This window comes from Panthera onca, chromosome D1, assembly GCF_046562875.1.
Source record: "Panthera onca isolate mPanOnc1 chromosome D1, mPanOnc1 haplotype 2, whole genome shotgun sequence".
Classification (NCBI taxonomy): Eukaryota; Metazoa; Chordata; class Mammalia; order Carnivora; family Felidae; genus Panthera; species Panthera onca.
The window spans coordinates 95,905,631-95,919,197 of NC_138348.1; positions in this window are offsets into that span (position 1 = coordinate 95,905,631).

Here is a 13,567-nt window from a genome sequence, read left to right on the forward strand (position 1 = left end):
CCCAATTTTCCCAAGGATGATATATAAGTAAAATGATACTATATGCATAGGAGGGAAATTGATTCATGACATGTTAAGATGCCCAGGATATAGAGATTTAACTCTAGCATAAAATCCTCATCGAGAAAGTTGACGACGGGCTATCCTAGTGCGTGGCGCAATGTAAGTACTTCATAAATATCTGCTGAATGAATGCATGACACATTTGGATTCTTAGGCATCTCATCTTACTCCTTTTCACCTAGCTGCATGGACTTATGTAAGAGACACGTCTTTAGATTCCGGAGGGCCACTTCTCAGGAGGATGTGGTGACAGATGAGGTCCTCACTTTCATCTCAAGGATAGTTGAACTGTAGCAGGGCCATGGGATTGCCCGTTATTTCGCTTTCCTTCATTGTTTACACTGGCAACCAGTAGTAAAGAATTGAGTTCCTAGTCAGTGAATAAGATCAAAGTGAAAATGATCAAAGTAGATACCAGGTTTGATAAGCCCTCTTTCTCTTAGGGATTGGCCAAAGGGCACTAAAAATGTTGATCATTTCCTGAGCACCTACTATGTCTGAGACATTTTGTGAGGTCCTGAGGATACAGGAAGTGACAAGACAGACACCGTTCCTATGCTCAGAGTGAAGCATTAACGTTATTTCAGTTCCTCTCCCTGCCTTGTACCCAAAGCAGGAGTTCTCAACATTGACTGCGTATTGTAACCACCTGGGGGGTTTAAAAAATACCAATACCAGCGTCTTTCCCCCAAAAGACTCTGAAATAACTGGTGTGGGGATGGCCTGGGAACCGGGAATTTCGTAAAGCTTCCTGGGTGACTGTCATGTGCAACCAAAGTTGAGAACTATTGATTTATCGGGACATAATCTTGGAGTGAGCTCAGAGATTAAGAGCTTTTGGTATTGATAACTGATAGCCTATTTGAATCAAAAAGGGAAACTGTAAAGTCTTCTGCCTAACGTATCTACATTCTACCTTTCATGCCTCAGAATATAAGCTGGTACTTAAGAGTCACTAAGTTGTCTGGGTCAAACAGCCAGTTTATGACTTAGGTAAGACCCGATCCCGTGCTCCTTGATAACACCATGCTCTTTCTGCTCTGCTGAGCTCTCTCAGGGAAACAGAAGATATCATCATCTTCAAGTCAAGAGACAACCAGCACCCACCACGGCCATAATTTTTTAAAGCAAGAATTGAAGTTGGACCAATTTGAATCCCATGGACTCACAGCTTTCTGCTAATCAAAAGTCAGCACCATAGATTCCTTTATTAGAGTGCAACATCTTTTTGGGGGGAAAACATACAACGTTCTATATATAATTGTAAAGAGAGCGTTCAGGTTCCCAGGGGCCATGACCGCAGTCTCACAAATTCAGAAAATCAATATGCATACGTTCAACTCCACATGTAACCACGAAAGACATTTTGCCTTTAAACTTGAACTACTTAATGGCAAACATGGTAGTAGGAGGAGAAAATAAGAGTGCATTGTGCTCCCACATTTTCTGTCTCCACCCACCTTGTTACAGGACATTCCACTGAGTTGAACGTTTCACAGCGCAGGTAAAAACTTCCAGTCCGTCCCCATGAGAAAAGCTGACTTCGAGAAATAAATACCATTAAAAAAAAGTTACCCCTCTTAGCTACCACCCGGTTTTAGATTCGACTCCCAGATCAAGAGAATCCAGGAACCAGAGTCCCCTCTTCTTCGTCCGTGGAAGACCACAGAGTGAAAAATGTGCCTTTCCATTTTTTAAGGTTGTCAGAATAAAACTCACGTTCCCATACATCCTTCGAAACATATTTCAGTGTTTGAGAGCCTACACAGTTGGGAAATTCTCTTTTATTTCGATCCCAAATCCCTCACGCTGTAGTTTAATCCCATTTTCTGTTGTTCCCTGTGGAGAGAAAGAACAGCTGGTCTCCGTTCTCTCTAAACTCAATTCCTTCAAGTCCTTAAAGACACCTACCACCCAGCCTTCTCTTCTCTGGAATAAATAATAACAGTTCCCATCAGGAAAATGTCTCTCTTGGATTGTGCATATTCGCTGCCATATCACATACATTCATGCTTCTCACATAATGTTCATAACCAAAACAAGGCAAGGCCAAGAGCAGAAACAAGCTAATGTATCATTGTTTTCATGAATGAAGTTACAGATCCAATAATAGATGCTGAATACATAGCTGTGAACGATAATCTTCCAATAATTATGTGCCCAAATTATCATAATTTCTTTTAGAAAGTATTGGCGATCTGTTGCTTTTGGAGAGGTGAATTAAAAATTCGATGATTAGGTTTCAATTTCTTTCATGCAAGTTCTCCCCATGCCCTGCAATGGAATATTCCATTCAGCATTCCACAGCAGGAGCCACCATTGCTTTGACAAAAATAGATACAGTATTGGAACGTTCAGTCAATGGAGTAATCCAATTGTCTGAACATTCTTTTCTGCTTTGTCATTTACATTTTAATAAATCCCAGAATATGTCAAGCCGTGTCGAGTTGTACCAAGTGTAGCTAATAACATGCAGTTACCAGATGCAATGAGGAAATCGTAACATGCAAGTCCTGAAATGCATCAACATTTGGTTTGTGTATATTTTTAGGTTCCGACATTTAAATAGGGACACTCTTAAAAATAAAAATGGATATTTAGCAAAATCCTTGCTATTATCAACATTCTGTTAGTATATTCACTTTTCATAAAGGAAGCTATAGGGAGGGGATGCTGTACTTAATTGATCTCGGAATGTTGGCATCTGGTAACCACAAGGGTGACCCCATATCACCAGCAGAATCAGGAATGTTAAATCGTCATCTTATGCCTATTTTTCTCCATTCAGGAGGCTCTCCATTCACTGCCTCTCCATTCAGGGGGCTCAAATAATCACATTTTAAAGTCACTTGACATTCCACGAGGCCAAGATTTGAGGCAAACCAGTCCTGAGAAAGATTGTGTGTGGGGGGGGGGGGGGCGGCGATTAGTATTATTGTCGATCACACATAACTTATCCCATACCTATATTGACCACTGACTATTTCAACACTTTGAGAGATTTATTATCCTGATGGAACCCCCTGAATTTTATAATTGGGCAGAGCTGTAACGATAGTGGAGTGGGTCTCAGCGTATTAGGGATCCCTAGACAGGTATGTGCCGGGAGAGGAGGGTTCTTCAAGGATGAGACTGTGTGGAGTCATGTAAGAGACACGTCATTATTCAGATTATTCCATACTAGCAAAAACTCACGTGGGCTATGGGGCTAAAATTCAGCTCTGGTTATCTCCTTTGTATCTAATTCCCTAAGTCACTTAAATTAGCACATCACAAAACTCTCATGTGAGGCTTCTTCTCTCAAACTTCTGATACATACCTTGGGTTGTTAGTTGCCAAAGGGCCAGTGTTATTTTCGGACATCAGGTAAATCTGATTAGTGTTATACTTCTAATAAACTCAACAGTTAAAAGGAACCAGTTGGTTTTTGCTGATGTATAGAGCAGATTATATGCTTGCCATAGGGACTGTGAGCAGTACACCCCCATTACCACATGGGGTCAACTATGGTGTTGAGGAGAATGATATCATAGCTTAGAGCAGTGCAATGGAGAAAACGAAAATGTGTTGGCATTGCATCGCCCAAGTGAGGTCATCAGCATTTCCTGAGTCCCAGAGTTTTCTCTTACTCTGCCCACAGTGCGATAACTGATAGATTCAGGGGGAAAGTATGACCTAGCCAATAGTAGAATGATCACAATACCTTGAAGACCCCTAGACAAGGATCCTTTACAACTTTCCCGTTCACTTAGAATATGACCGAACACTTGCTCTCATAAAATACTACATGATTATAGAATAATGGTTTACAGCTTTGGATTGCACTGGATTGAACCTATCAACTAATGATCTCAGCCAACATTAGGGAGAATTTTAGAAGGTATGCCAGATAGTGAAGGTTGAAGGGCACAGCTGACAGTTTTATTTTCTTGAATAAAGGTCCCTGTTCTAGATCGAGCTCAGTAATTATTTCCTTCAAAATATCTGGAGATGACTTAGCTCTTCCATGAAATGAGACATGTGGTAGTTGGCTTGTTCTTGCTTTGCAAGATCTTGAAAGTAAATGTGGTAAAATGTTTTAAGAAGTCCTTTCTACTTTTAATATTCTCTCCTTCTCTATTAACTTTTGACACTGTAACTACAATGTGTCTTGATGAGGGTCTCTTTGGTTTCATCTTATTTGGAACTCTCTGGGATTCCTGGATCTGGATATTGGTTTCCTTTCCAACTTAGGCACATTTTTAGCTATTATTTCTTCAAACACAACTTCTGGCCCTTTTCCCCTCTCTTCTCCTCTGGGACCCCTCTAATGTGAATATTAGTCCATTTGATATTGTCCCATCGGCCCCTTAAGCTATCTCCACTTTTTTTCGTTCTTTTTTTCTTTTTTGCTGCTCTGATTGGGTGAGTCCCACTGCCTTGTCTTTGAGTTGACTGATTCTTTCTTCTGCTTTGCCCAGTCTGTTGTTAACCACCCCCCCCCCCCGAGTCAGTTTAGTTACTGTGTTTTCAGCTCTGTAACTTCTGTTTGATACTTCCTTATATTTTTCGTCTCTTTGTTGAAGTTTTCATTGCGTTTGTCTATTCTTCTCTTCAGCTCAGTGGGCATCTTTATGACCAATACTTTGAACTCTTTATCAGGCAAATTACCTATCTCTGTTTCATTAACGTTTTTTTTCTGCGGTTTTATCTTGTTCTTTCATTTGGAACACATTTCTACTTCTTTATTTTGCTGGTTTCTCTGCCGTAGATGAAACAGCCACCTCCCAGTCTTGAAGGAGTGGCCTCATATAGGAGGCAAACCTTGCTGTTCAACCCTACCTGGCTCTTTGTTGTCTCTCAAAACTTTGTGCTTGTCCAGGAGCCTATTATATTTTTAATAGCTCCAGAGGCCTCCTTTACAGAAAGACTGGGGAGAGAGGGGTGGTATACCTTAGTCTGCTGTAGGCACAGTGCCTGGGGATGGCATTCTGCCAAGAACCATCTCTCTGACTGCCACAGTCCTATGGGACCTAGGAATGCAAATCCCCTTGGCCACCAGCACCAGGCAATCAAGATTACATCCCACTGGCTTTTAACTCCCCAGGTTAATAGAGAAGAACAGGGATGCACATGTTATTTAAAAATTAATATGGTTTTACACGATGCACTTTTGATGTTTTCTTTGGCCAAATGTCCTTTTGGAATCAAGCTCTATAGACTTTCAATGATAAAGGAGCCACAAGGGCCATCTAGTCTATCTTTGCTTAAATTGTCTCTGTTAGCCTGTAACGGACTACTTTGTGGATCAGCAGTTCCACCTGTGGACAACTCAGATCGTTCAAGTACCTTTTCCTTACACTGAATCACAGGACACTCTTCCGTCTTTCTTGGACCCATGGATCATAGAGTGCAAATCCAGTTCTCTTCCACCTGATTGGTCTAGGTATCTTCTACTACAGATACCTAAAGGAAGAAATCCTGTGCTTTCTAGAATCTTCTTTTCTCTAGGCCACATGGCCCTAGCACCTTCCATTAGCCCTCCCGTGGCATTATTTACAACATCTTCATCATTCTTGTCAGTCTCCACACTCCCGTTTGTCTATCCGCCATTTAAAAGGAAGAACTGAATGCAATTTTCTAGCCACGCACTGGCCAACGGAGAGTGGAATGTGGTGATCGCTTTCCGAAAAACGATTTTTTCCCCCAAGTACGAGGTTTCTATGAATAAAGCTTCATATTAATCTTCCTGGCAACCATGTAGCAGTGTTGACCCATATCATCTAACTCTCTGTTAAAACACTTACGTCTATTTTGTACATGCTGCTGTCAAACACCATTTTTCTCATCCTTCGATTCAGCCCATTATTCTGTCTCATAGTATCTTTTTTTGATCTCAATTAAGATATCTGCTATGTTAGATATTTCTCTGAAAGTCATCGTACTCGCATATTTGACTCAAACTTTCCCAAAGGAGATCTCAGGAAGCCTTGTCGAGTGACTTGTGGAAGTTAGAATTCCCAGTGTCATCTCCCAAAACTATCAGTCTAATAAGTGTCAAAGAAAGAAGTGGAGTTAATCTGGCGCCCTTTAGACATTTTGTTGTTGTTGTTTGGTCTCATATTTCCATTATTATATTTACACGTTTTCTTAACAACTAGTGATGCTGGGAAGTAGCTATCTAGATGAATGATGAAAGGAAAAGGGAAAGTTGGTTTGGGATCAATATTTTGCATCAGGCAATCAAAAGAGGGACGTTTCATATGTGAAAATTTGAGCACACTAATGCACGTGTTGACGTTTTAAATAACTGGCTTTTCTTCGTTCTTGCTCTCTTTGGGTTGATAGACAACCTTCCTTGAGAGAGAAGCTTTTGGGTAAAAGGAATTGGAAATCTTTTGTCCGTAGTATATCAAGATATAAATATGTCAACTCATCTTTGCCCTTATGTCTTCCACATAATAAAGTAAAAGTAAATGTGACCAAAAAATACTTCGTCCCTCATTGTAGTAACAATTCTCTGTAAGACGAGAGGGAGTTATACAAGGTGAGTCTGGCCTGGCACTTATTCAGGAGTTTGGCTACCAAAGTGCCTAAAGATCCGTAACCAGGCATTTCAACTCAATTCAAACTGTTCAAATGAATTAAAACTCATGATAAAGCAGTTCCACAATCTGGCCCCAGAGGACAAAATTCTTAGCAAGGCTCCAGTACACTGTGCTATTGGATGGTAATGTTATCCAGAAACACTGGAAGTCTTCATTCTTTTTCTCTTTCCTTCTGTGTGGAGACTGGGAATTCTTTCTCTGTACTCCATTTTCTTTCACTGTTTCCTTTTTTCTTTCCCCTTCCTTCCTCTTCCATCTGTCCTTTTCTCTGTGTGTCTTTTTCTTTCCTGTTTTTTGGTTGGCATTTCTCTCTCTCTCTGTCTCAAACTGATTTTCTAAAAAGCTATGGCTCTTTCCACTAATTATGGACTATTTAAGAATCAGTACTACTTGAGTTTGGTGTATGTATGTGGCTTTATTTCTCAGGCTACTGTTCCCTTGGGACTCCATCTTTGAATAAACCTATATTAACATTTAATCTAAGGATACTACCACATGTAGTTGTCAGGGGTCTGAACTTTCCATGAAAGAGAAGGAAAGAAAGAAAAAGAAAGAAAGAAAGAAAGAAGAAAGAAAAAAAGAAAGAAGGAAAGAAAGAAAAGAAAGGAGCCTTCTCCGAATGGCTTCTGTGCTGTCTTGCCCCCAAGTTACTTTCTTATTTTCATCTATCACTATTTGGTAGCTTTGACCAGGGAAGGATCCACTCATCCCTTCTTTCCTGTTCCAAGGCTGACATCACTCATTTTCATTACTCTCTTTGAGACTACTACTCCTATTCTCTAAATGGTTCTTACCCTGCAATGTGCATCAGAATCATCTCGAAGGGCTGTTGAACCACAGATTGCTGGGTCCCATCCCCAGAGTTTCTGACTCTGTAGGTCTGGGGCAGAGACCCAGGACTTGCATTTCTATCAAGTTCTCAGGTGCTGCAGATACTATTAGTCCTGGGACCACACTTTGAGAACCACTGCTCTAATCTTAAACCATCATTTCACTCTCCTTTGACCGTTTCTCTAATGGGATAAATAATACCAGTTCCTTTCATCTTCCTTAGTAGCATCTACTTCTAGAACTTTTAATTATCAAGTGGCTCTTCTTTAAACTATTTCCAAATCCATATTTTGCTGGATGGCCAGAACCGGATGCAGACTCTAGCTGATCGGGACATAATAAAAATAACAACCCTTTATATTCCGATGATGGATTTCTCCCAAAGGGTTGGAGCCGTACTTTCTCATCTGTTATCTTGTGCGTTTGCATAATATCCATGCATTCTTATCTCATTTTGGTAAAAGAGCCATTTGAGGGAACATATACTGGGCAATTCCTTATGAAGATATGTAGGACAAGACTTGAACTCAGCTTTCCTGACTCCTCGGTCACAGCTGTCTTTGAATTCGTGAAGGATTTGTTTAATTCCTAAAATCTAAAATCCACTTCAGCTCGTGGGATCAAGATACCTATTTGATCTATTAATACACTGTCCAAAAAATGAGAAAATTGCTTCATTTTGAGTAAAAGTTGTCATTGGCTGTTCGTACACAAACCAAGCCTAATTTAGAGAGTTGTATTCAACATGAACATTTAAAACTCTTTGACCTGGAGTTTAATTTTTGGGTTCACAAATAAAGGTTTTAACTGTGAACCACCTTTGGCTTTCGGTTCACTAAACTTACTAGTTTTGGCGTAGTCTGTCACCCAGTTTTTCCTGTGGTAGTCAAATAGCCTTCTACCTGGTTCTGCAAAAGGGTTATGACATTGTGTCATTGTTACAATCTTGCTATTCACAAGAAGATTGGGAATTTTTACTTTTGTCACTGATCTGGTTCTATGCGCTACATGTTTCCAAAACAAAAGTGAGAAAGAGATTAGAGGGAAAGCAGTTCTTCAACATACCAATTTCATTATTTACATTATCTCAAAGTCCTGTAGCTTGTTAAGCCCCATGGTCTTCTCTCGGCCCTGCTTACATCCTTTCCCGTCTTCCCATCCTGACAAAGAAAATGAAGAGTCTCACTGTTTATGAAACAATAAAGCTGGATTAGATGGGTTTTTAAGGGTCCTATTGTTTGCCCCTAAACCATTGTTGCAAAAGTGAAAGGCTCCAACTGTTCGTCTGACACACAAATTGCCATCAGCAAGGTATTAGAAGGAATCTCATTTATTACCACCAAGGAAATAAATAACACCAATGGACCGAGTGTCTTTCATCCGAATTAGGCTAACCAAATCAATTCAAATCATTAGAATACATTATTCCCAATTATTTATAAATCTGCCTTGTAAATAGCCACTTACCTGCTTGCCCAGAGCGATGTAACGCTTTATGCTACACCCACCGTTTAAAAAATTGTAGAATTGACTGGCAAAACATTTTAATGGGCTGTTACATATTTTGTACTTAATGCACTCAATAAACGTTAATTGTGGACCTACTACATTTTGGGAATACAGGGATGAATAAACACGAGCTTGGTCCTCAAAGTGCTCACCTACTAAGGGGAAAGAGACATGTAAAGAAATGAATGCCCTTCTCTGGTTCTAAACTGCACTCAATTCCAGGAAAGTCAATGGTCTGAGTTTCAGCCTGATTTATGCGTGGGTGAAAAAAAGATGAAGAGACTAGAGAAAATATCCAGAGGAAAGTAATAGATGAAAATTTACATAAAGGTTCATGTCCATTGCCATCCAATGACTTTCTCCAGTAAGTGCAGGTTTTGGGGTAAGCAAAATATAATAGGGAAGATGGGGCCATGCAGGTGAACATTGTATTCCAAAGTCAAATAGAAATGGTTTTTAGACTATCTAGAATGTTGTGATCCCATTCTGTCTGTTCTTATGGATAATTATGTACATTAAAAGTATTTGCAGGGAATCCCTAGCAATGGGGAAACATTTATTCTTCGAATTATGTTTCTATCTCAAGAGAGTCCATTTCCTTAGGTAATAATACATTCTTTCCTCTATGTAGCAAGATGGTTTGACTGACTCACATTTAGCTGAACACATGTCAAGAATACACATGGGTCCACCCACACTTTCTTTAAACAATGTGCTCATCTCCTTTAAACAGTGGCATTTGCCAACTGGACCTAGGCTGGACTGAGATCATGGTACTGGTGAAGATCGACAAGACTTTGTGGAATAAAACGAAGTGGTGTATTTAGAGATTGAACTTACAACCTTATGAATACAAAGTCCAATCCAGCTGATTGTAGAGCCTGATAATGAATAAGATTATCTTCTCAGTTTTCATTTTCCAATATCTTCTTTAAAAAGGCACAACCCAGGGTGCCTGGGTGGCTCAGTCATTGAGCATCTGATCGTAAGGTGATGATCTCATGGTTCGTGAGTTCGAGTCCCACATTGGGTGAACGTGAGCCCCGCTTTGGATGAGCCTTGCTTCTTTCTCTCTCTCTCTGCCCCTCGCTCACTTGCACCCTCTCTCTCTCCACCCTCACACAACACACTAATTGAGATGAAATGCTGATTTTAAGACCCCCAAGGTGGATCAAAGAGACCGTCTTCAGACCTTTAAGCGAGAAGAGCTTCTATAGCCTGTGGGTGTCAAGTCTATTATATGTTCAGCTGGGGGACTCTGGAAAGGAAATGATAACCCTCTCTTTCTCCTAAAGTTTATTTCTGAGAGAGGGGGAGGGGCAGAGAGAGAGCGGGACAGGGGATCCCAAGTGGGCTCTGTGCTGACGGCAGAGAGGCCAATGTCAGGCTGTCAGGTTCACAGGAACCATGAGATCATGACCTGAGCTGAAGTCAGATGCTTAACCGACTGAGCCACCCAGGCGCCCCGAAATGATAACCGTCTTAATACTAGTGCTGAGAAAAACTTCAGAGGTAGCTTTTGAACCCTAAAAGGGAGCCATACAGTAAACCAAGTCGCCTTTTCCCAAAGTCACTCATTTTTGCCTTTTCAAACATACAACTCGTTTCCATTTCCAGCCTTATCATCTTACATTCTCCAAGATTTTTTGCAATCATGATTGTCATAATCATCTTTTTATTAGCTAATAACCACGAGTAAGTAATTCACCTTTCCTACTGATGGTTTTTGTTTCAAAGTTATGGTATCAGGAACTTTTACAGATTTGGTATCAGGCTCCGAAAATTGGCATTTCTTATGTGTGGGATCAGTTTGGGATCAAGGCATTGCTGAGTTCTGATTGGCCAATTTGCTTATGGTCTGATTGCCACTCAGTAATGCCCATTCACAAAAGCATGGGATGAGTTAATCATGCCCGCAGCGAGGCATGCTTGTGTGCTTTTTATTTTGTGTGTAGCTTATAATCACTTTTTCCTACATCTGGCTAAATATCGGACCATGGAAGCTCTGCGTGTGCCAAAGAGCAAATGCTCCAAATATGTGCACATTTATCTTCATTGCCTAATCGCCCCTTTATGAATAAAGCATTTGCATATATAGTGACTTTGTGTGAGACCAAGCACTGTTTATTGGGAGCCAGTAGAGCTCTGATAGAATTGTAAGCATCGTTTGTGAAGTTGGGTGGAATTTTGTCCAGTATTATCCCACTTAGTAGGGTCTGTGCCTGGCCCTTAGCTTTGTCACATGTCTCCTCTCTTTGGGACGTCAGGTTCAGCTCTCTGTACCTATCTAAAAAATAACTGATATATGACTGCTTCTTTAAGGTATTATTTAATAAGGTGGGTTCTTCCCCTGGGCTTTAGTGCTTTAATAAAGGAGCCTCGGACACGGACATGACTTAACATCGCAGAGAAGAGTTCTCCCATGATAGGCTTTCTGACAGCCTCGTGGGGTGAAGGCAGACTCGTGGGGTGAAGGGGGGAACTAGGCAGGCTAAGTCACTTGCAATCATGTCTCCCACCACCATTTGCCTGAGAATAACTGCTGAGCAGCTAAGCTTATGTCTTCTGTACCCACGGCTTTGACTCTCTACACTCTTTGTTCTCAGTAATCTGAACACTCTGTTTCTTCCACCTGCCTTCAAATTCAAAGCCACTGAAGCTTAAATAGTGCTGTCCCTAGAAACGGGGCCCGTCACTCCCGTTAGACGTTTCCATCGTTGGGTCAGAAGAGCCACACGAGGTCGTTAAGCCCACGCAGAGAGGTGGAACAAATATGCTACTTGTTGGGACTGTACAGGACGTCTCTCAGAACCCAAGGATGCCATTCTGTACCTTAAAATGTTCCCTGTGGATATTGACTAGTCAATGCAGCGTCCTAGAAGTTCTCGATGCACCTTCTCCCTTTGCGTTTTCAATTTTTTTTAAGTTTTTATTTATTTATTTTGAAAGAGAGAGCAGGGGAGGGGCAGAGAGAGAGAGGTAATGAGAGAGAGAAGCCCAAGCAGGTTCCACACTGTCAGCTACGAGCCCCATGTGGGGCTCAAACTCCCAAACCATGAGATCATGACCTGAACCAAAGTCGAGAGGCAGACGCTTCACCGAGTGAGCCACCCAGGAGCCCCTGTTTTTTCAGTTCTTAAGAGCTTTGACTTCAGGCATGGACCACCCAACTCAGCCATACAACTCCACCTGTCTTCTCCCAGAACCTTTAGCTATCCCATTTACTTTCATAAGTTCACCTGGAAGTATGTTTGTACATAAATATCCAGCCAGAGCCAGAGGCCACAGACAAACCAACCTGAACGCCTCACATTTAAGTCCATCCAGCCCTTACTCTTCTTTGCTTCCGTCACATTGAGAAGGGTGACAACATTCAGGAGGGTGACATCATACCGGTCCAGGACCTAGGCACAGACACATGTAGTCTCATGAAAGGCCACGTCAGGATTGCCTTTGTCACACCCGTTCGTTAACTTCTAAATGCAAGTTGTGTAACTGCAAACCAAAAATGCTTGCTGGTCGAAGATTTGTAGAATTTATTTGAGACATCCAGGATGGAGATTGATGGTAGACTCATCATTTCCTCCTTTTTGCCTTGTGTTTGTATTTCGCTACTTGTTCAGGTTTATTATTTATTCATTGAGCTATTTTTCTCCCCCTCTCAGCCATATCTCTCTTCTCTTTTATCATGTGCTTCTCTGGACCACCCTTCTTACTGTCTGCCTACTTTGCCACATACACTCAAAATTATTAGCGCTGATGCTAGACCACTTGCCATCCTCACGCAGCCTGGAAACATCTGATTGCAGGGTAGAAATGCCTTTAAATGGCCATTCTATTCAGTCCCCGGCTGTCAAGTCACTACTCTGTCCATGATCAACTGCTATCATCATTCACATCTGAATAGAAACACCGATTCCTCAAGGAAGGCTTTCCTGACCTCCCCCCAATTAGATCCTGTCCCTTTGTTTGTGTTCTCACAACTGGCTTTAATGTTTTTCTTTATAATATTCATGGTTCGCGATTATATCTTTGGGCAATGATTTGACCACGTATGTCCTTTCCATAGGACTATGAGCCTCAGAGAGGAAAGATGTGTATGTCTCTCTCACCACAGCATCCTTCCGCCTTTGTTCGACACGTAGCCCATTATAGGCGTCGATACGTGTTAATTCGTAGTTATTATTATTATTAATACTAAAGTCTATGGTAAGACCTGGAAAACAAAAGCTGGCTATAGGTAAAGGATTGATAAATTTACGTACCTTTTCCATCACTCAACCATTCATTCATTTGTTCACTCATTCATTCAGTACAGGTGTCAAACAAATAACACAAATATATATTGCTTGACCACTCCGTTTAAGTACATTTTCAAGCAAATAAGGGTAAGAGTTAAAAACCCTTCCCGTTGAATGTGCCTGTAATTGCACAGGAAAGACAGGAAGACACAGAAAGGATTCTAATACAGAGGAGAGACTGCTAAATGCCCAAGAGCTTAAGAGTCGTAACGTGGAGGCCTCGGGACAGCTTCACAGAGGACGCTGCCTTTAGCTAAGCCTCGAAGGCCATGAACA